Source organism: Diabrotica undecimpunctata, chromosome 4, assembly GCF_040954645.1.
Source record: "Diabrotica undecimpunctata isolate CICGRU chromosome 4, icDiaUnde3, whole genome shotgun sequence".
Taxonomy (NCBI): domain Eukaryota; kingdom Metazoa; phylum Arthropoda; class Insecta; order Coleoptera; family Chrysomelidae; genus Diabrotica; species Diabrotica undecimpunctata.
Window position 1 is genome coordinate 142,126,789 of NC_092806.1, and position 20,734 is coordinate 142,147,522.

At 34.3% G+C, this 20,734-nt stretch overlaps 1 protein-coding gene across 3 annotated transcripts in view; it reads right to left on the bottom strand.

Moving 5' to 3' along the window:
- The window catches only part of LOC140440128 (retinol dehydrogenase 14-like), a 46,980-nt gene that overhangs the window by 10,744 nt on the left and 15,502 nt on the right, over positions 1-20,734 (bottom strand). The gene's annotated exons all lie outside the window — the stretch shown is intronic.

Genomic DNA, 20,734 nt, shown 5'->3' on the forward strand with positions numbered 1-20,734 from the left:
CGGAAATTAATAAAAAATGTTGGATCAGAAATAATGCCAAAAGCAACAATTTCAGAGGTAACTACAGCATTAGAAAATATGAAGAGAAATAAAGCTGAAGGAGAAGATAATATTACCACAGATATGATATTAGAAGGAGGTAAGGAACTAATTGCAATTGTAACTAAGCTTGTGGACAGTTGTTTACATCAGGGCAAAGTCCCTAAGAGCTGGGACAACTCTAAAGTAATCTTATTACACAAGAAAGGTGATAGTCGAAAATTGGAAAACTACAGACCCATCAGCCTACTGTCACACCTGTTTAAAATACTCACCAAAGTCTTAACTACTCGACTAACAAGGAAATTAGACGAATACCAACCATATGAACAGGCAGGTTTTAAAAAAGGCTATTCCACTTCCGATCACCTGTTAACCACAAAAATATTAATAGAAAAATGTAACGAATACAAGTTTCCAGTTTTCCTAGCATTTGTAGACTACGAAAAAGCTTTCGATACCATAGAACACACGGCCGTAATAAACGCAATGAAAAATTGTAGAATAGACAGCAGATATATTAACTTAATAAAAGAAACTATGAACCAAGCTACAGCTACATACTACCTAAATGAAAATGAACACACGAACCCTGTACCATTAAACAGGGGAGTCAAACAGGGAGATACTTTATCACCCAAAGTATATACTTGGTATATACAAATACTTGTTCACCTTAGTTTTGGAGGACGTTTTTAAAAACCTAAATTGGAAATATAAGGGAATAAACATCAATGGCCGCTACCTCAGTAATCTACGATTTGCAGATGACATAATCCTGATAGCTACTGACCTACAAGAAATGCAAACCATGCTTTTAGAACTACATACCGAATCTTCTAAAATAGGACTGAAAATGAATTTAAACAAAACAAAAGTCATGCACTCCGAAGACACCGTGACAATAATAAACGATAAAGTTATAAAAAAGTTGAAGAATATATATACTTGGGACAAAAAATAATACTAAATAGGGAAATTCAAACTGAAGAAATAAAAAGAAGAAGAAAGTTAGCTTGGACAGCATTTGGTAAACTGAACTATATACTCAGAAATCAACAAATTCAATTACATCTTAGATCTAAAGTTTTTGATGCATGCATTATTCCGATATTAACTTATGCGGCACAAACATGGACAATCACAAAAAAGAATATGAATATACTTAGAGTCACTCAACACGCGATGGAAAGAGCAATGCTAGGTATATCACTTAAGGACAAGAAAACAAACACATGGATAAGACAGAAAACCAAAGTCACCGATGTGGTGCAAAAATCATTAAAGTTGAAATGGGAATACGCTGGACATGTAGCTAGGAGCGATCTAAACAAATGGCACAGATCAATTTTAACCTGAAGACCATACCAACACAAAAGACCCAGAGGCAGACCTCCTATGATATGGACAGATGATCTGAAAAGGACTGCCGGGAAAAATTGGCTACAAGTAGCGTACAATAAAAAACAATGGAAAGAAAGACTTGAAGAGGCTTATGTTCAGATGTGGACGTGAATGGCTAGACGAAGAAGAAGAAGAAGAAGCTTTATTTTTTACTGGTAGACAAAAGATCTTAGAATGATGCATTGGCGGTTTTAAATTGCTAATGATTTAAAAAGTCCACCGAATCCACCGCAGGCATCATAAGGTTTTGGTTATCGATGTCCATAAAATTAAAAAAAATTTTCAGATACCTGCCTGCATAAAAAATTACGGGAATATCTTATTTCTTTGGACTACGTATAAATGCATTGCTACATTTTTATACTTACCAGTCATTTATATACTAGGCAGATCTCGCTTACCGCCGAGTTCCGACCGCTGACAGTGTGTGTTATTAGATTAGGACGAAAGTACTACAAAGAACGCAGGAGGCAATGAATTCAGGAATTAGAGACGGTCAAATGCTTAGGAGTCCACCTCGACAGAAGACTCAACTTCCGGGTGCATACACAAAAAACAAAGGTAAAAGCTAATGCAGCTAAAAAACTAATACTTCCTTTCATTTTTAGGTCCAGTCCACTTTCGAAGGCAAAGAAAATTCAACTCTACCAAGCATATGTTAGGTGGGTGATTTTGTATGCTATACCAGTGTGGAGCTCCATTGCGGAATCACACTGGAAAAAGTTAGAATCAACTGAAACATCATGCTACCGAATCATCGACGGAGCATCATGGGAGGATAGAGTTACCAACGCGACAATCAAGAACAGACTAGGATACACGCCACTGAGGGAGGTGGCCGAGAATAGAACCAGTGGTTCTTCAACCAGGCCACACGAAGACTACGTAAGACCAGGGATATCCTCGAGAAGAATAGGATCCAGAGGGTATTTAGATCCACCCATAGACTGATCGACCACCTGATCAGGGTCTAGAAAACCAGGCATGCAGGGAAGTAGGTACGTTTGCCGATACAAGTACCTACAGAAGCAGACGAGGACACCACCAAGGAAAATCCAGGAGCCGAGAGGAAGAAGCAACAAACGCTGGCGGTGCAAAAGCGGTACGCCGAAGAAAGAAGGTTGAAATTTTATTTAAGTTTGACATGTACATATATTTTTAAGGCAATAAACGTTTTTATTTTTAAAAAAGGTAAAAGAAATAATAAGTTAGACTTACTCACAATCAATTTAATTTAACTAATCGGACGACCGGTTTCGCTTTCTATTATATGCAAAGCATCTTCAGGTCACGATACAAAGTTAAAATGCTGAAAATAATAATCCCATATTAGGGTGTTGTCTAATAAAGATAAAACAAAGGTAGGTGATATAAATTATATAAATTACAGTAATTATGCCAATATTCCATGTCTGTGGTTTTATAAATGAATAAAATGTTTAAGCAGACAAGGTAAGACCCACAAATTGGTAACACAGTCTATTAAACTGTAATGAATTAATAAATAAACAAATAAATAAACATTACTTACATGCCGGTACTCTATTAATTGATGGTTGAAAGAACATGGTTCAAACTATCTTGTATTGTTGATTGGAGAACTCAGGTCAACTACTGTAATTGTTTAACAGTAAACGGGGAAGTTCTTGAGGAGACAGATTTTATCCAATGAAGTAGAGATAGGTGAAATGTATTGTTTGTTTGATGAAAGTAATGTTCTATACCATTAAGTTCTTTAAAGTTATTTATATTTATTCTGGAGATATATTTATGAAATGTGTGTTATTTATTGAGATTTTTATGTTTTGTTTTGGAAGGTGACAGTTGTAAGACAATGAATAAGAATGGATGTACAAATTGTGTGGGTGTGCAATTATATAAGCTTGTAGTTATCAAATTTCTTTGATAAAGTTGTTGCAATATCTGGCAAATTTTTGTAAAGTCCAAAAAATTTTTATGTTAAAATTAAATTAAGACACTTTTACACACACAGAAATACACAGAAAACACTTAAAAAACGGGGGACGAAACAGACATTTAATTTAAAACGGGGAGGATTTTTAAAAAGAACTACATTTCTTACTAGGAGACAATGAGTTTTTTTATGCTATATATATCAGATTTTAGAGGTAAACTTGACAAATGTAGGTTAAAGTGTGACAGTTCTTCTTCTATTTTAAATGCTGTAAGTTAAGTTATCTAGTTTATGAAATAAGCTGATATTAATAAATGTCTAAAATTTTTAATTTTTGATATCTAAAATTAAAAATTTTAGACATTTATTAATATCAGCTTATTTCATAAACTAGATAACTTAACTTACAGCATTTAAAATAGAAGAAGAACTGTCACACTTTAACCTACATTTGTCAAGTTTACCTCTAAAATCTGATATATATATATATATATATATATATATATATATATATATAGCATAAAAAAACTCATTGTCTCCTAGTAAGAAATGTAGTTCTTTTTAAAATCCTCCCCGTTTTAAATTAAATGTCTGTTTCGTCCCCCGTTTTTTAAGTGTTTTCTGTGTGTTTCTGTGTGTGTAAAAGTGTCTTAATTTAATTTTAACATAAAAATTTTTTGGACTTTACAAAAATTTGCCAGATATTGCAACAACTTTATCAAAGAAATTTGATAACTACAAGCTTATATAATTGTACACCCACACAATTTGTACATCCATTCTTATTCATTGTCTTACAACTGTCACCTTCCAAAACAAAACATAAAAATCTCAATAAATAACACACATTTCATAAATATATCTCCAGAATAAATATAAATAACTTTAAAGAACTTAATGGCATAGAACATTACTTTCATCAAACAAACAATACATTTCACCTATCTCTACTTCATTGGATAAAATCTGTCTCCTCAAGAACTTCCCCGTTTACTGTTAAACAATTACAATAGTTGACCTGAGTTCTCCAATCAACAATACAAGATAGTTTGAACCATGTTCTTTCAACCATCAATTAATAGAGTACCGGCATGTAAGTAATCTTTATTTATTTGTTTATTTATTAATTCATTACAGTTTAATAGACCATGTTACCAATTTGTGGGTCTTACCTTGTCTGCTTAAACATTTTATTCATTTATAAAACCACAGACATGTAATATTGGCATAATTACTGTAATTTATATAATTTATATCACCTACCTTTGTTTTATCTTTATTAGACAACACCCTAATATGGGATTATTATTTTCAGCATTATAACTTTGTATCGTGACCTGAAGATGCTTTGCATATTATAGAAAGCGAAACCGGTCGTCCGATTAGTTAAATTAAATTGATTGTGAGTAAGTCTAACTTATTATTTCTTTTACCTTTTGAAATGGACTAACACAAGCAACACATTCATGGTTTTTATTTTTATTTTTATTTTTATAAAGAACGCACAACTCAGAACGCCTGACCGCTGCCTGTGTGCGCGTGAGCTTAAAACAGAAATAACCCATCACTACACAATAAACTGCTTGTTCCAAAAGTTATTTTTTACATTTTTTTAAAATTCTTTTTAAATTATTTCAAACTAATTGCATTATAAAACAGTGGTTTTAAAAGTGCACAATTTTGAGAAAATAGACTACAAGCTCCTCTCTAAATGTGAAATCAAATATAATCTAACGGACTAAAATAACGATTTTGAAAATATACGCAATTAACACTAACCAGTAATTACCTAATTAATTAGATTACAGTTGTAAACTATAAACAATTTTGTATTTATAGCTGAATATTTGTTTCGTGTGGTTTCCTGTATTTTGTAAAATTAGTCTATTAATTCAATGCATTATTGTACACGTTTAAATACATTTACATTGTTTAATAACATGTTATACTAAATGAATAATGTATGTTCAATTTAATTGGTTGACGGTAATTTAATATTTGAAGGTCTTCTTTACGATTTTCGATTTGGAAGTGCATGTTGGCACAGATTTTATGACAGAAGATTACAACACTCTTTATACAGGTCTTTTCAAAGTAGTTATCACCAACAAGAGTGCAAATAATAAGAGAGATACATCAGTGACTTTTTTGACGATGCTTCTCGAGAAAATGATACACACACATACTACGTGTCACAACCAGTTAGACAATGAGGACAGCAAGCCAAAATTAATAAAGCACCTGGACCAGATCAGATCCCTGGTGAGTTACTTAAAATTATGGACAAGAAAAACATTAATTACATACTTAACTACATTCTTTAACACAATTTACAACGAAGGAATATTACCAGATGATTCAGAGTCATCGTTTATAACATTACCAAAAAAAAGCAGGCCCAACAAATGCAGTGATTTTGGAATAATCAGTTTAATCAGCCACACACAGTTAACATACTTTTACGATCATACAAAAAGGAAGTTTTCCTTCTATGCGGAGAATGGGTAATACGCAAATCGGATTTAGAAATTCTCAAGGAACTAGGGAGGCACGTATGTGCGCTTTCTTACAAAAAAGCTGTAGGTTTCGAAATAAAGTTTATGTTTGTTTCAACGACTTCGAGAATGCATTCGACCAAGTACAACACGATACACTTATCAATTGCCTGCGGGCGACAGGGCTTGACCACTACGATATAAAACTGGTAAAATACTTATATTACAATCAAGTAGCCTCTATCTAAATTAGAGATAGTCGTACTGAAAGACTACCTATCAAACGTGGGGTAAGACAGGGTTGTGTTTTGTCACCCAGTCTTTTTAACCGGTACTCTAAAGAAATCATTAGAGAGGCTTTGGATGATAGACAAGAGGAAGTAAGACTAGGCGGAAAGTAATAAACAACATCAGATACGCTGATGATACAGCCGTTCTTGCAGAAAATTTATGAGATCTCCAAACATTAGTAAATCTATGTAGTCAGTGCAGCAAGTTATCGAAGAGGTTTTAAAATTAATATTTCAAAGACAAAGTGGATGGCAGTTGGAAAGATTAATATAGATCAAGGTTTGCTTTCGCTTAATGGAGAGGAAATAGAACGCGTAAACCATTTTAAATACCTCGGCAGCACATTAAATATTAATTGTGACCCTGTTAAAGAGATAATAACTGAAGGGTACAGAGACAAAATGAAAAAAAAATCCGGTTTACCTTTCCACACTTTCTGTTTGCCGTGTACTTTATTTTGACAAATCGTCAAGGGGAACAACAAACGAAGTCCTGAGATATTCAAGGTTTTAAATATCTATTGCAGGGAAAAAACCAACATAGTTAACATGAAACATGAGAATAACCTAAACAGTACATAAAATTCTTTATCAATCTCACGCAGCTCATCGCAGCTGTCTTTATTAGTTGTTGTTTCGACACGTTTATTCAAGCTTGTTCATTAAGTTGTTAAAAAATATTCAGTATTCTTTAGTTTTCAGAGTCTTTGTTAAAAGTTATAGTGTTTAAAAGTCAGTTAATTAAGAAAGTCAACGAAAAAGCGTAACACATAGCCATCTTAGAGATGTTGATAAGAAGCTACGAGCCTCGACCTTTGAAACCAGAGAAGACTGTCAGTGCAAGTGGTACAAGTGCTTTCAGAATATTTCTATTTCCGAACAAACTGATTTAATAGGACAGTTTAATAACATTGTTATTCTATCTAATATATCTAATTACGACCTGTGTTTCAACGAAGGCCAAAGAAAATCCAAGAAGATGCTAGATTGAATGAAAGCTCCTACAAGCTAGAAAGTAAGATTGATTAGTAGAAATAGCAGTGCAGTAGAGGTACCAAAATGTTTTAAAGCATTTCAATTACTATTTGAAATTAAAGCCTTCCGATTACATACAATAAAAACATCTTTGAATAACTGGCAAGGCGCCGATCGATAGAAGGGGAAAGCATACCAATAGATCTCATAAGGTAGATCAGCCAACTCGTGAATTGTTATTGCAGTTTTTTGGCTCATTAAAGTGACGAAAGCACACTACAGTTTTAAGGACTCTAACAGGAGTTTACCTCCCGAAAGATATGAATGTTGAAAAGCTTCTTGAATTATTTTTGACTAAACATTCCCATATTGAGATATGATATAAAACATTCAGGCAAATAACTAATTCGGTTACCCACAAACTAGCACGTGTTGTTGATGTGACGAGCAGAAAGTCAAACTTATTGAGCTTGATAGGAAAATTTCCGTTTCAAAAGGTGATGACGAAAAAGTAAAGTTACAGAACGATATCAGGAAGCTAGAATTTGAAAAGACACTCCATTTGAAGAAGGCCGATAGGTTTTATGAATTAAAAAGGCCTGAAGAACTGAAGCTAGAAAGTCGTCAACTATAAAGGCTATCCCTATAGACTTCGTAAAAAATTTTCCTATTCCGAATATGTGTATTTTAGAAGACAGCTGTCATTCTATATTTTTAATATTCATATTTTGTATAATAATGTTTCAATATTTATGTACACACACGACTAAACCATTATAAAAAAAAGGGCCAAATGACGTTGTCCCAATGCTCTATTATTTTTTAACACCTACCTGGATCCTGCTGTTAAAAAACTTTATATATTTGCCGATTCTTGCGGAGGACAAAACAAGAATCACACTTTCATCTAGTTCTTCCACTACGTAACTGCTATACTAAAACGATTTGACACTGTGATAATTACTTATCCAGTGCGCGGCCATTCCTTCATGGAACCGAAAAAAAAAACATGGGATTGATCCCTAAAAGTACAAAGGATGAAACCCCAAATGGCTGGAGAAAGATTATAAAAACGGCTCAATCAAGCCACATCCGTTTGTTGTTGCATCATGTGAACATATTAGTTTAAAGAGTGTTGTACATTTTTGTCCTCCTCTGCAAAAAAAATTCTTTTCCCATTCGACAACTAAAAGAGTTGTTTTTTGAAATAATGCAAAACCGTGGATCACAGAGAACCTTCAAAAATCCAATCAGCTCTACCAAACGCTTATACATTTGCTTAAAGAAAGTGAGCTGATTTAAAGTTCTAATGAAATTATGTGAAGAAGAAGGATCTAAAGAGTACTACAGCCAAGTTCTTGCTGCCAATCAGCTTAAGTTACCATCTGAGTCCGATGATGTTCCCGACGATCAAAGCGATTTTTAGAAATCAGATTAACTTTAGTCGGTAGTTTATAGCTTGGTTTGTTTTTTTAATGTGATGTAGAAGTGATCTGTTCAGGGGAAGAACCAACTCAGTCCACATTTTGTTTAAATAAAAAATATTTAACTACGAACTAACTTTCTTTCTCCTGAAAAATATAGTTTTTTGATTTGGTTGCCTTTTCCCCTTTACCCTTTAACTAGGAGCTAAATATTATGCAAGTCTTTTATGAGCTGGAAACCAGTTTTATATAACAGAAACCTGTCGACACATATTCGCAAGAAGGTCCTGAAATGTTATGTGTGGCCTGTCCTATTATATGTTTGTGAGACATGGACATTAAAAACCAAACATTAACATGGATTAGCAAATTAGAAGCATTCGAATTGTGGTGCTATCGACGGATCCTACAAATATCATGGGATTCGCACACTTCCAATGATGGTGAGCTGGTACGGTGAGATGGTCAACTGGTGAGTTTCAGCTTACAAGCGAAGCAGTAACACCTCCAGAAGATGCCAATCCCTAGTGTTAGCGAAACGTCGAGACTAATCTCAGAAGACAACGGCCTAACAGCCCGAACAAACAGTTTAACAAACTTAATATAGTTTACTCATAAACAAATTAACCAATCTAGTTCTGTAAAGCCACATTCGATTAGTCATTGAAAAAGCTTGCTTTTAAGGTAAAATAAAATATAATAAACTGTTCTTGTTCTAAATAATGATATTTAAAATAAGCTCATTTTAGATGGTTTTTAGATAATTTCTCATAAGCAAATTAACCAAATTGAACTCAAACAGTCTAAAATTAAAGGTATTTTAGCGAGCACATCGTTGAATTTTTTTTTTTTTTTTTTTTATTTACAAAGAAAATAGTCGCTTCAACCACTTGGGTCATTAGCGACATTAGTTTTTACATTAGATTAAATTATATAAAGATGTATCTTTAAGAAAATTAATTAAGTCTTTGATGTTTAAATGTTCACCTAATACTGTTTTTAAATTGTTGGAAATATTGTTATTTTGTCTGTTGACTGTATATTTTCCACATTCTGTTAGGAGGTGTTTAACAGTAATGTTGATTTGACAGTAATCACACACTGGAATGTCTTCCTTATTCATTAGGTACTTATGTGTAATGTTGGTATGACCTAATCGAAGTCGAGAGATTTTGACTTGATCAGCTCTTTTTAAGTTCACTAGGCGCCACGGACTCACTGTCGATTTAATTTCTTTTAGTTTAGATTTCGATAAATTCCACTCATTTTGCCACGCACTTATCACTTTTTCTTTGACGAACTGTTTTATATCACTGGAAATAGTCTTTGACACTATTGTAGCATGATCGTTTTTGTAAGCTTCCCTTGCTTGGAGGTCTGCTTTTTCATTACCTTGTATTCCCATGTGAGATGGAACCCATATAAATTTGACTTCGGAACCAGTTTCTTGTAAGGCTGCAAGTTCTTTCTTGATAAGTAAGGCTATAGGGTTCTTAGTGAATAGTTGATCAATTGTTGTTAACGAGTTTAGAGAATCTGAGATAATGACGGAGGAAGACTGTTTTGTACTTTTGATATGAATGAGGGCTTGTAATATTGCATATAACTCTGCTGAGTATATAGAGGTGGCCGACCTTAATTTAAATTGGAAGGATGCATGTGGAGTGACAAATGCTGCTCCTACGTCGTTTGCAGATTTGGAGGCATCTGTATAAATGCAAAAACTTTCCCCGCAAGTCTCGAGTTCTTTTAAAAATGACTGTCTGATTACATTTGGTGATGTCTCTGATTTGTGATATTGGAGTAGTGTCGTATTAATCTCGGGGATCATGATTAACCAGGGAGGGGGAGTTTTTAGATTTGAAGGATAGAGGTCAGGAATTTGCAGTTGCAGATCTTTTAAATTTCTTCGGACTCTTTCATAGAAAGGTGGATCGAACTTACTTTTTTTATAAGCTTCTAGATACCGGTCCGTAAATGTATTTCGAAACACTGGGTGGAATTTGTTACTGGCAACTGAAGATGCATACGAAAGGCTTAGATACTTCCTTCGTAGGGTAAGAGGTGGTTCTCCTGTAAGACATTGGAGATTCTTAACGGGTGTGGTTCTAAATGCACCTGTGGCGATCCGAAGTGCTGTGTTTTGAATGATTTCAAGTTGATTGGTAACGTGTTTTTTAGCCGAGTCATATACAATAGCCCCATAATCTATTTTTGATCTAACAAGTGACTTATAAATATTTAATAATGTGGTTTCGTCGGTTCCCCATTTTTTATTTGATAATGTTTTCATTACGTTTAATCCACTTTGGCAAGACTTTTTTATTTCTGAAATATGATGTTTCCATGTTAGTTTTTGGTCGAATACCATTCCGAGAAAATTAATTTTGTCTGAGAATGCCAGCGGCTTGCCACACAGCTTTAGTGTAGTTCTTTGCATCCGGTGCCTTCTTGAGAAAATCATGCATCTTGTTTTTAGTGTGGAGAATTGTACACCTACTGATGTAGACCATATCTCTAGTTTATAAATGGATTCTTGTGTTTTTGAACCATTTTTATATTCTTGCCCTTTGCAAATAGAACCAGATCATCGGCATATAGTCTTCCCTTAACTAGCGGGGAGCAATGATCCAGTATATCGTTGATAGCGACAAGAAAGAGAGTTGGGCTCATAACTGATCCCTGAGGTGTTCCGTTTTCCTGAATTCTTTTTGTTGAAGTGGAATTATCGGCGCGCACAGAGAAAGCTCTTGACTGAAGAAAGTTTTCTATGAATCTTAGCATATTACCCCTGATTCCCCATTTGTGTAATTTTGATATAATGTTAAACCTCCAAACTGTATCGTACGCCTTGGTAATATCGAAAAACACTGCGATGGTTTCCTGATTAGTTGCAAAACCCTCGTGTATCTCTGATTCTAAATCTAATAGATTATCTACGATTATCTATCTAATAGATGATCTATTTTGACGGAAGCCACTTTGCTGTGGAATTAAATGTTTTTCTTGTTCTAAGTACCACAATAGTCTTTTGTTTATAATTTTTTCTAGAACTTTGCAGGATACATTAGTGAGTGATATAGGACGGTACGAGTCTACCTTTGTTCTGTCTTTGTTGGGCTTGAGCAGAGGAATTATAATGCTGTCCGACCATACAGATGGAAAGACCTGATTTGTCCATATAAAATTGTATAATTTTAGTAGCCAAGACATTCCACTTTCTGGTAGGTTTAACAAAAAAATTAATGGTATGCCGTCTGGACCTGGAGCGGAGTTTTTAGTTGACAATAGGGCATCCCTTAGTTCTTGCATTGTAATTGGCACATTTAGTATATTATCATCTTGAGAGTAGTATTCCAACTTCGTTTTTTCTATGCTTTGTTTCTTGAGCTTAAATTCCGGTGAATAGTTATCGTTACTTGAATTTGACTCAAATTCACCGGCGAATAGCTCCGCAATTTCTTTTCTGTCGCTTATAATTTTGTTATCTTTTGCCAGGAAAGGTATTTTATTTGAACATTTTTTTCCAGATATTTTCCTTATATTTTGCCACACTTTACTTGCTGGGGTAGAACTATTTATACTTGCAACGAATTTTTGCCATGATGTTTTCCTGCATTTTTTGAGAATATATCTAGCTTCTGCTCGACGTTTTTTGTATTCTACCATATTTTCACTAGTTTTGTGATGATTATACCTATTGAAGGCTCTTTTATACGTTTTTACTGCTTCTTTGCATTCTGTGGTCCACCATGGTAAAGGTTTATGATATTTTAGTGTTTTTGTTTTTCCAATATGATTTTCTGCTGCTTTTTTAATTATTGATATGAAGGTATCTAGGTCTTTATCTATGTCATTAAGAGTAATATCTTTTATGTTGTTTATTTCATTTTGTATGTATTTTGTAAAGTTCTCCCAGTCTGCATTTTTTGTATTCCATTTCGATGGGGTTGTGGTGATATTGTTATTTTTTTGTTGTGGAAACGTAATTTTAATGGGATAGTGGTCACTTCCGTATAGGTACGGGATAACGTCCCATTCTAGTGTTGGGGATAACATTGGATCACATAAAGATATGTCGATGGCCGACTGACTACCCGTTTGAATGCTAAATCTGGTGGGTCTACCATCGTTTAACAAATTAAGATTTTGTGAGGTCATACAAAATTCCACAATCTTGCCTCTAGCGTTAGTTTTTGTTGAACCCCACATAGGATTGTGTGAATTAAAATCGCCTAAAATAATGCGGGGGCTGGGGATTTGTTGCAGTAGATTATCAAAATCTTCTTGGACTATAATTTGATCAGGAGGTAAATATATGTTGCAAATATTGATTGTTTGTTCCATGTTTACTGTAATCGCTACTGCTTCAAAGCTATGTGTGTTGATTTGTAATTGCTGGGCTTCATATTGTTTATCGACGTAAATAGCAACCCCTCCACTGGCTATATCAGCGTTTTGTCTGTGTTTGAAAAAGTTTGAGTATTTTTGAAACTTGAATGCATGGCTGGAATCCTTAAAGTTGGTTTCTTGTAAACAAAGTATCATTGGGTTGATTTCAGAGATAATATGCTTTAGCATTTCGTAACGGCTGAAGAAACCGTTTACGTTCCATTGTATTATGGACGCCATTGCTTCTATTTACTATGTACTTTACGCTGAATCGACAGAGGTGTCGGATTCTTCTTCTAGATATATCTTCATTGCTATTGGGTCCATTTTTAGTTGCTTCATAATCTTACGTCTTATTCTCGTGCTTCTGTTTTTCATTCTTCGGTCTTTGTAATAAGGATGAATTTTAGCTAATAGGTTCAAAAAATCATGAACATTCTCGGTATATGTTTTAACTAAGCTTAACGGATCGGTGTTTCCTTTCACATTTACAAAGAAATCGACGATTTCATCAAAACTGAGTTTAAGCGATTCTTCTTCGAATATTTTCCTAGTTGGTTCCAGTAACGGCAGTATTTCATTAGATTTTGGTTCATGTGTTTTGGGCAAGCATGATTCTTCTTCAGTATCAGTTTTGGATTTCTTCTTTCTCTGCGTAGTTGGTACTAAAAATGTAACTTCAGTTTGTGAGGACGGAGGAGGTGTTATTACGTCTGTAATACTGCGTTTGGAACCTGTTTGTTGTACATTTTCTGATTCCTTTATTTTTGGGGAAGGCGTAGATATGTCTGTGGTTGGTTGTTTATCTATATCGTTATTATTATTTTGTGTATTTGGTGCTATGTTATGGGTTAGAGGTTGGGAAGGTGAAGATTTTTCATTTACTTGTACAGTTGTCATGATAGGGATTTCATTTGGTGAGGTAGGGATGTTGGTATTGTTTGTAGGCTCTTGACTTACTGCAGTTAAGCAATTGTTTGAGAAATGACCTGTTTGATTACACTTTGAACACAGCTGGCTTTCATGAGACAAAAAAATACGATATGATATGTTATCATGAGATAATAAAATCGAGTCTGGGACCGTATTGTTGGGAGGTGATATATAGATGTAACGACGAAAACTAAGAATGTGTTTATACTCAGGGTTGGTTGTCCCAATTCTGAGAAAATTTAAAGGAGATACTAAGTTATAGCCTTGTTCTCGGAGTTCTTGTTCTATACAATCATGTGGGATAGATGGACACACATTAGATAATAATAGGCGTTGGCTTGGAGTAATGAATCTGCGAGTTTGAATTTGTTCTGAATTTACTGTAATTATTCCATTGTCAGTGTTCATGAATTCATCGACCTTTGCCACACTGGATAGATAAACACATATTCTATTGTTAGATATCCTAGACGAGAAAAGTATATTTTTCGGACTAATTTTCGTTCCGATGGATATAAGATATTCTTCTAGTTTTATTCCATTAAGGGAGTTGAAAACTATAGCTTGATTTTTTAAAGGGAATTTCGGTTGGGTAAGAGCTCTTGAGTAACTTTGTTGTTGATTGTTAGTATTGTTGACAGTAATAATTGCAGCATTATTTTGAAGTTCCATTATTTCCAAATAACTATTTGTACCCCCTCAGGCCGGACCTGCCTTGAAGCAAATCAGACTGATAAGAGGCACGAAAACTAATTAATAAGAAACCTGTCTTTGTTTTTATTTCTTACTTTAGTAGATTGTTTATTTACTTCAAAATAAAATAATAATTGTGCAGCTTACTTTAGTTTTAAAGATGCAAAGAGACTGCACTCACTACTACTTATCACTACATACTTATTTGATTAGGAAAATTAACTATAAGTAGATAAAAATTATGAATAATTATTTTAAACTTGGTAAAATTAAAAATTCAATTATCACTAATTGCTATAACTGATAGCGTGTTTACACTTCGATTCATCGTTGAATTTTAATACCGCTACATGCTGTTATTTATGTTTGAGAATAAAAAACACCGTTTTTTGAGACTCTACAAACTCATATCTCCGAAACCCCAATGAATTACTAGTATCTGGTGTCACATTCTTGCCTGGTATACAAAATAATATATTTTTTTACTTCTACCGAATATTTTAGTTTGTTCAACATTATTTTTGGCTTGTACAATCCTTCGAGATGTAATCATCAATATGCGTCATATTGGACCTTAATTTAATTAATTGTGGATTCGAGTTTCTTGTTGTGACATCGGTACAGAGACCGCGAAAAGAACCTGGCCCCAATCAACTTTTCAGAGGTCAAAGTAATCCTCAACAACAAATTTTTATTTTACAGTGATTGAACTAATATATTATCAGGTTAAAAAATAAATTGTCTACTTATAATAATAAATAATTATTGTCGTACTTTTAACTACCTCATTATTTGTAGTCTAATTAAAACCTAGCCTTTTCACATACACTATATCAGCGGTCGTGGAACTTTTTTAATCATTACCCCAAAATATTTTTGTTTACGTTTTATTACCCCATGGCGAAGAAAAAAAAAACGAAATCGCCTCTTTTTAGCATATTTCGTATTATAGCCCTCATGATAGTTTTGAAAAGAAAACAATAAATAAAAATTTAAGTTAAACATTATTTATTCAATTTAACAATGTAATACCTAGTAATACATAACGGTAATAATAGTAATATATTTATGTATATTAGAGTCTAATAATACCAGAAAAATATCATATGATTTAAAAAATAACAAGAAATTATCATTTACTTATATTTTCTGTGGGGACAATTTTTTTTCCTCAACTGTATATAACAAATTGAAACCCATTGGGGTACAATTGAGGGTTGACAATTTGCGTTACTGTAACAAATTATAATAATAATAATGGTGATACAAACAAAAATTAAAAAAAAAAAAATAATTGAAAACATTCTTCCTTCATCATCATCATCAGTGGTGCTACAGCTCTAGTTGAGCCTTGACCTTCCCCAGTCTATTTCGCCAGTCGTTTCTGTTCATCGCCAACCGTTGCCAATTTGCCGCGCCGATTTTCCTTGCGTCCTCGTCCACACCGTCCCTCCATCTCAGTCGTGGTCTGCCTCTACTCCTATTTCCCACTGGGACCGATAATAGAGTTCGTCTGGGTGGGTAATTTTCATTTGCTCTTGACACATGTCCAGCCCATCTAAGCCTACCTATTTTTATGAAGGATATTACATCTCTACCATTTACTATTTTTTTATACTTCTCGTACAATTCGAAATTATATCGCCTTCTCCAAATACCATTCTCACAGAATGCGCCCATTATTCTTCTTAGTATCTTCCTTTCGAAGACGAGCAGAAGATTTGCGTCTGTTTTGGAGATGGTCCATGTTTCTGACCCATATGTCAGTACTGGTAGGATGAGTGTTCTATATATTATTAGTTTGGTTTTCTGGCTTAAATTTCTGTTTTTTAGCTGCTTGCTTAGTCCAAAATAACATTTGTTTGCTAGCAGTACCCTCCGTTTTACTTCTTCAGATGTGTCATTATCGTTTGTTATGAGAGAACCCAAATATGTAAACTTATTTACTACCTCAAAATTATATTGGTCTATACTGAAGTTTTCTTCGGCGTTTCTAGCTCTATCTCTGTTATTTGGAATAGATGCTAACATTCTTCCTTCACGTTTTGGAAAAATGATGTTGTTTCATGTTCGATACAATTGCTTCAAAATTGAGACTTTTTGATGTAAGGGCGATTTGAATACATTCTTCGGCGTTTAATCGATTTCTGTTCTTCCTTTTTATGTTTATTAGAGTGAAAAAGCCTTGTTCGCACAAATATGTTGTTCCAAATGGCAACATTTTTTTAACCGCCTCTTCATGTGCAATTTTGAAAGCCTTTGCAGCTTTTAACATCCAAAAAGACGACAGATTTGGTTTAGTCAAATTGAATATGTGCTTCAGAATTGGATCAAAGTTCAAGAATTGCTTCTGCCAAACCCGAAGGTTATTCTGATGTCATAGCAATTTGGCATTTAAAAGGATCTGCAATCCAACTGACAGTACGTGTATCAAGATCTGGAAAGTAATCTGAAAACCGCTTTCTGAGTTTGATAAGATGTCTTACAATTGTATGCTTGATGTCAGCAAAAGTAATATTTTCACAATCTTCCAAAAACAAAGCTAACTTTGAAAAAGAAACTCTTCTTCTTAACATGCCATACACCAAAGTGCGTAGGCGACTATCTCATTACTAGAATTCTGTTCTTGGCGGCGTGACACAGCTCGCCTGTATTGTGTATTCCTGTCCATTCTTTAATATTCCTTAACCAGGATAATTGTTTGCGGCCGGCTCCTCTCCTACCTTCGATCTTCCCTTGTAGGATTAACTGTGGTATTTCATATTTTGCTCCTCTCAATATGTGCCCAAGGTAACCAATCTTGCGTTTTTTAATTAATTCAAAGAGTTCTCTTTCCACGCCGGCTCTCTTAAGAACGTCATCGTTTCGAACTCTATCCACCCAAGGTATGCGCATCATTCTTCTCAATGACCACATTTCAAATGCTTCAAGTTTGTTGATAGATGTTTTTTTCAAAGTCCACGTTTCCATGCCATAAAGCAAGATGGACCATATGTAGCACTTGACCATTCTGTAGCGTATTTCGAAATTTAGGTTTTGATTACATAGGAGCGGTCTGAATTTCACAAAAGCTTGTCTTGCCATTTGTATTCGGGTTTTTATCTCTTGTTGTGGATCCGATTGGTCATTGATTGTGGTGCCAAGGTATTTAAAAGTTTTCACGGGTTTTATGCGATCGTCACCTATGCATATTATCGGGTTTTCTGGAGGGTTTCTGCTAATGACCATATATTTCGTTTTCAAAATGTTGATTTTGAGGCCATATTTTTTACCTATGCTATTCACCCTATCAAGTATTAACTGCTGATCTTCCAAATTATCAGTTATAATCACTGTGTCGTCCGCATAGCGTAGGTTGCTAATTGGTATGCCGTTCACCTTAATGCCTAATTCCGTGTCTTCTAATGCTTCCGCAAATATATTTGCAACATATAAATTAAAAAGCATCGGAGAGAGTATGCAGCCTTGGCGGACACCTTTCCGGATTTCAAATTCATCCGTATATTGGTCTTGATCAATCCTCACCTTTGCCATTTGGTTCCAGTATAGATTCTGAATAATTCTGATCTCCTTCTGGTCCATGTTGGCCCTATGTAGTAGTTCCATCATGATATCATGTTTAACATTGTCAAATGCCTTCTCGTAGTCGATGAAGGTGAGGTAGACATCTTTTCGTTGATCTAAACAGTTTTGTATTAAGGTGTTCAAACATAAAATTGCCTCTCTTGTTCCTAGTCCTCCCTTAAAACCGAATTGTGTTGACCCGCTAAGTTCTAAGAAAAAGAAACTATCTGAAACTTATTTATACTCTCAAAAATGTTCGCTTAATATGCGAATTATGCAACCCAGGAAGAGTTTTTAAACCTATCTGCGAGAATATTTTTTTGATCAACCATAAAAATTTCGACTTCAGTTTTAAGATTCCATACTCGATTTAGTACATTTCCGTGAGAGAACCACCTTACTCCTGTATAATAAACTAGGTCCATTATATTCAGCTTCAGCTTCACCGTCCTGACATAATTCACGAAATAGCCGCGTGTTTAGTGCATGTTCCTTGATAAAATTTACAATCTTGATGACATTATGCATGACGGATTCCAGTGTAGGTTCTAAATATTTGACCATAAGGGCCTGGCGATGGATCATACAGTGAGTAAGTTCAATATTTGGATTATTTTTTTTACGAAAGCCGAAAATTAAAAATATATACTTTTTACTCACAAAAGTGTCATTTTTACCCCCAAAAATTGCATTTTTACCCTATTTTGGGTAATTTACCCCGGTTCCCCGACCGCTGCACTATATACTTGTTATGTAGAATACCTAGTATCATTCAATAGTTGATTCGATTTCGGAGTATTTCGGATCAAATAGTTAGAAATAAGTTAAAAGAAGCTAAATTAAGTCCAAGAGCACTCTGTCGAAAATATTTTTGCCAAGATATGACAAAATATTCCACTCAAATTTTGCTTGTTAGCATAGCAATCCTTAGTGGATTCTGGCCTACTCCAAGATTCATTCTGTTACCGTCGATGATTTTTAGTAACCTAAAGTCAGTTGTAAGACCATGTAACCACCTAATTTTCAGTCCGCCTTTGGTTCTTCATCATACAGCTGCTCCCGTGGCCAGCTTATTAGAGATCGTGTTGTTTGGCATTCGTATTATGTGTTCAGCCCATCTAAGCTGCTGTGTTTTAACATACTTTACGACGTCTAGTTCATCAAAGAGTTGGTATCAAGTCGAAGTAATATCTTTTTTGTCACTGCACTTGGTCGTTTATAGCTCCAAATATTCTGTGGAGTATTTTACGCTCGAACTTTCCCAAAATTCTTTTATCCTTCTGCATTTAATTCCATCTTTCTGCCTTATGTGTAAGGATCTGCCTTAGCAGTGTTGTGTATATAATAATTCAAGTTTTTCTTTGGATGATCCTTAAGTGGAATTGGTTTTGGAGTCCATAATATGTCCCATTTGTAAAGTTTATTCGCTTTTTGATTTCTTTACTTGTTTTGTTGATATTAGTTACTAGAGAGCCAATATATGTGAAGCTGGCAACACGTCCAAAGGCCATTTCCCGTGCCTCATCTGAGCATACTAATTACTAACTTCAGTAAGAGTTAAAAGAACTCACATACGTGTATGAGTAAAAATTTTTTACCTGGGAAAACCCGGGGGATCTTTTAGTTGCCCAGGTGCTCTACCTAGTTTGGTGGTAGCTTAATTTTAGTGTTTCTTCTTTAAATACAGTTTTTGTTGGTTTTAATAATTTTTCTTATAATCTCACTACATTTTTTGGTCACTTTGTTTTAGTTTTTCCTTGTTTGGAGTGACAAAAGGTTGAGTAATACTTTCTCAGTTATATCTGAAAAGTTCTGTTTGTAAAAATGTCACCACTAAATATTTTTTTCGTATTTTGTGGTAGGTGTAGAATAGTTCGTCGGATCGTGATGCATGATACATCATTAAAAAGGAGAGTGGGCAGCAAATATGCTGAGATAGAAAAAACACACATGGCGACATTGACAACGGGGTTATATCTCCGTTATTATTGATCCGATTCGAGCGTATAATGTGTTAAATGAAAGGGGAGGAAATATCGAATTTATTAAGATAAAAAAATAAACCAAGCAATGACCAAAAAGGCACTACACGGTATCTTCATTATTCATGAACGTATAGCGACATACGAGATGTCATAGGCCACTATGGATAAAAATAGATTTACTATAAGACAAATTTTGATTTATTGACTTAAAAAAGAAATCTGGCTGAGTACAAAATAAACAATTGACCGTATCCTAACATGCGACAAAGCAAATGAAAGGAGAGGATATAACAAGGCGACTACCAAAAGGGCATTATACAGCATATCTGTTATTAATGAATGTATAGCGATATACAAGTTATCTTTTGCTTTATTGATCTGAAGAAGGCCTATAAAACTTGAAGAAGATCCTTTAGTTCCTTCTATAGGCCTTCCTAATATATATATATATATATATATATATATATATATATATATATACACAAGATATAGTAAAGTAAAAAAAATAATTAGAGGAAGTTTATTCTTAAAAATTTAAGGAGTTAGGCAATTAATTGGACCTCCCGGCTTGTCGCATCCGACGGGAAAATTATTAGTGATTCCATAAAAGCTGAATAACAGAAGA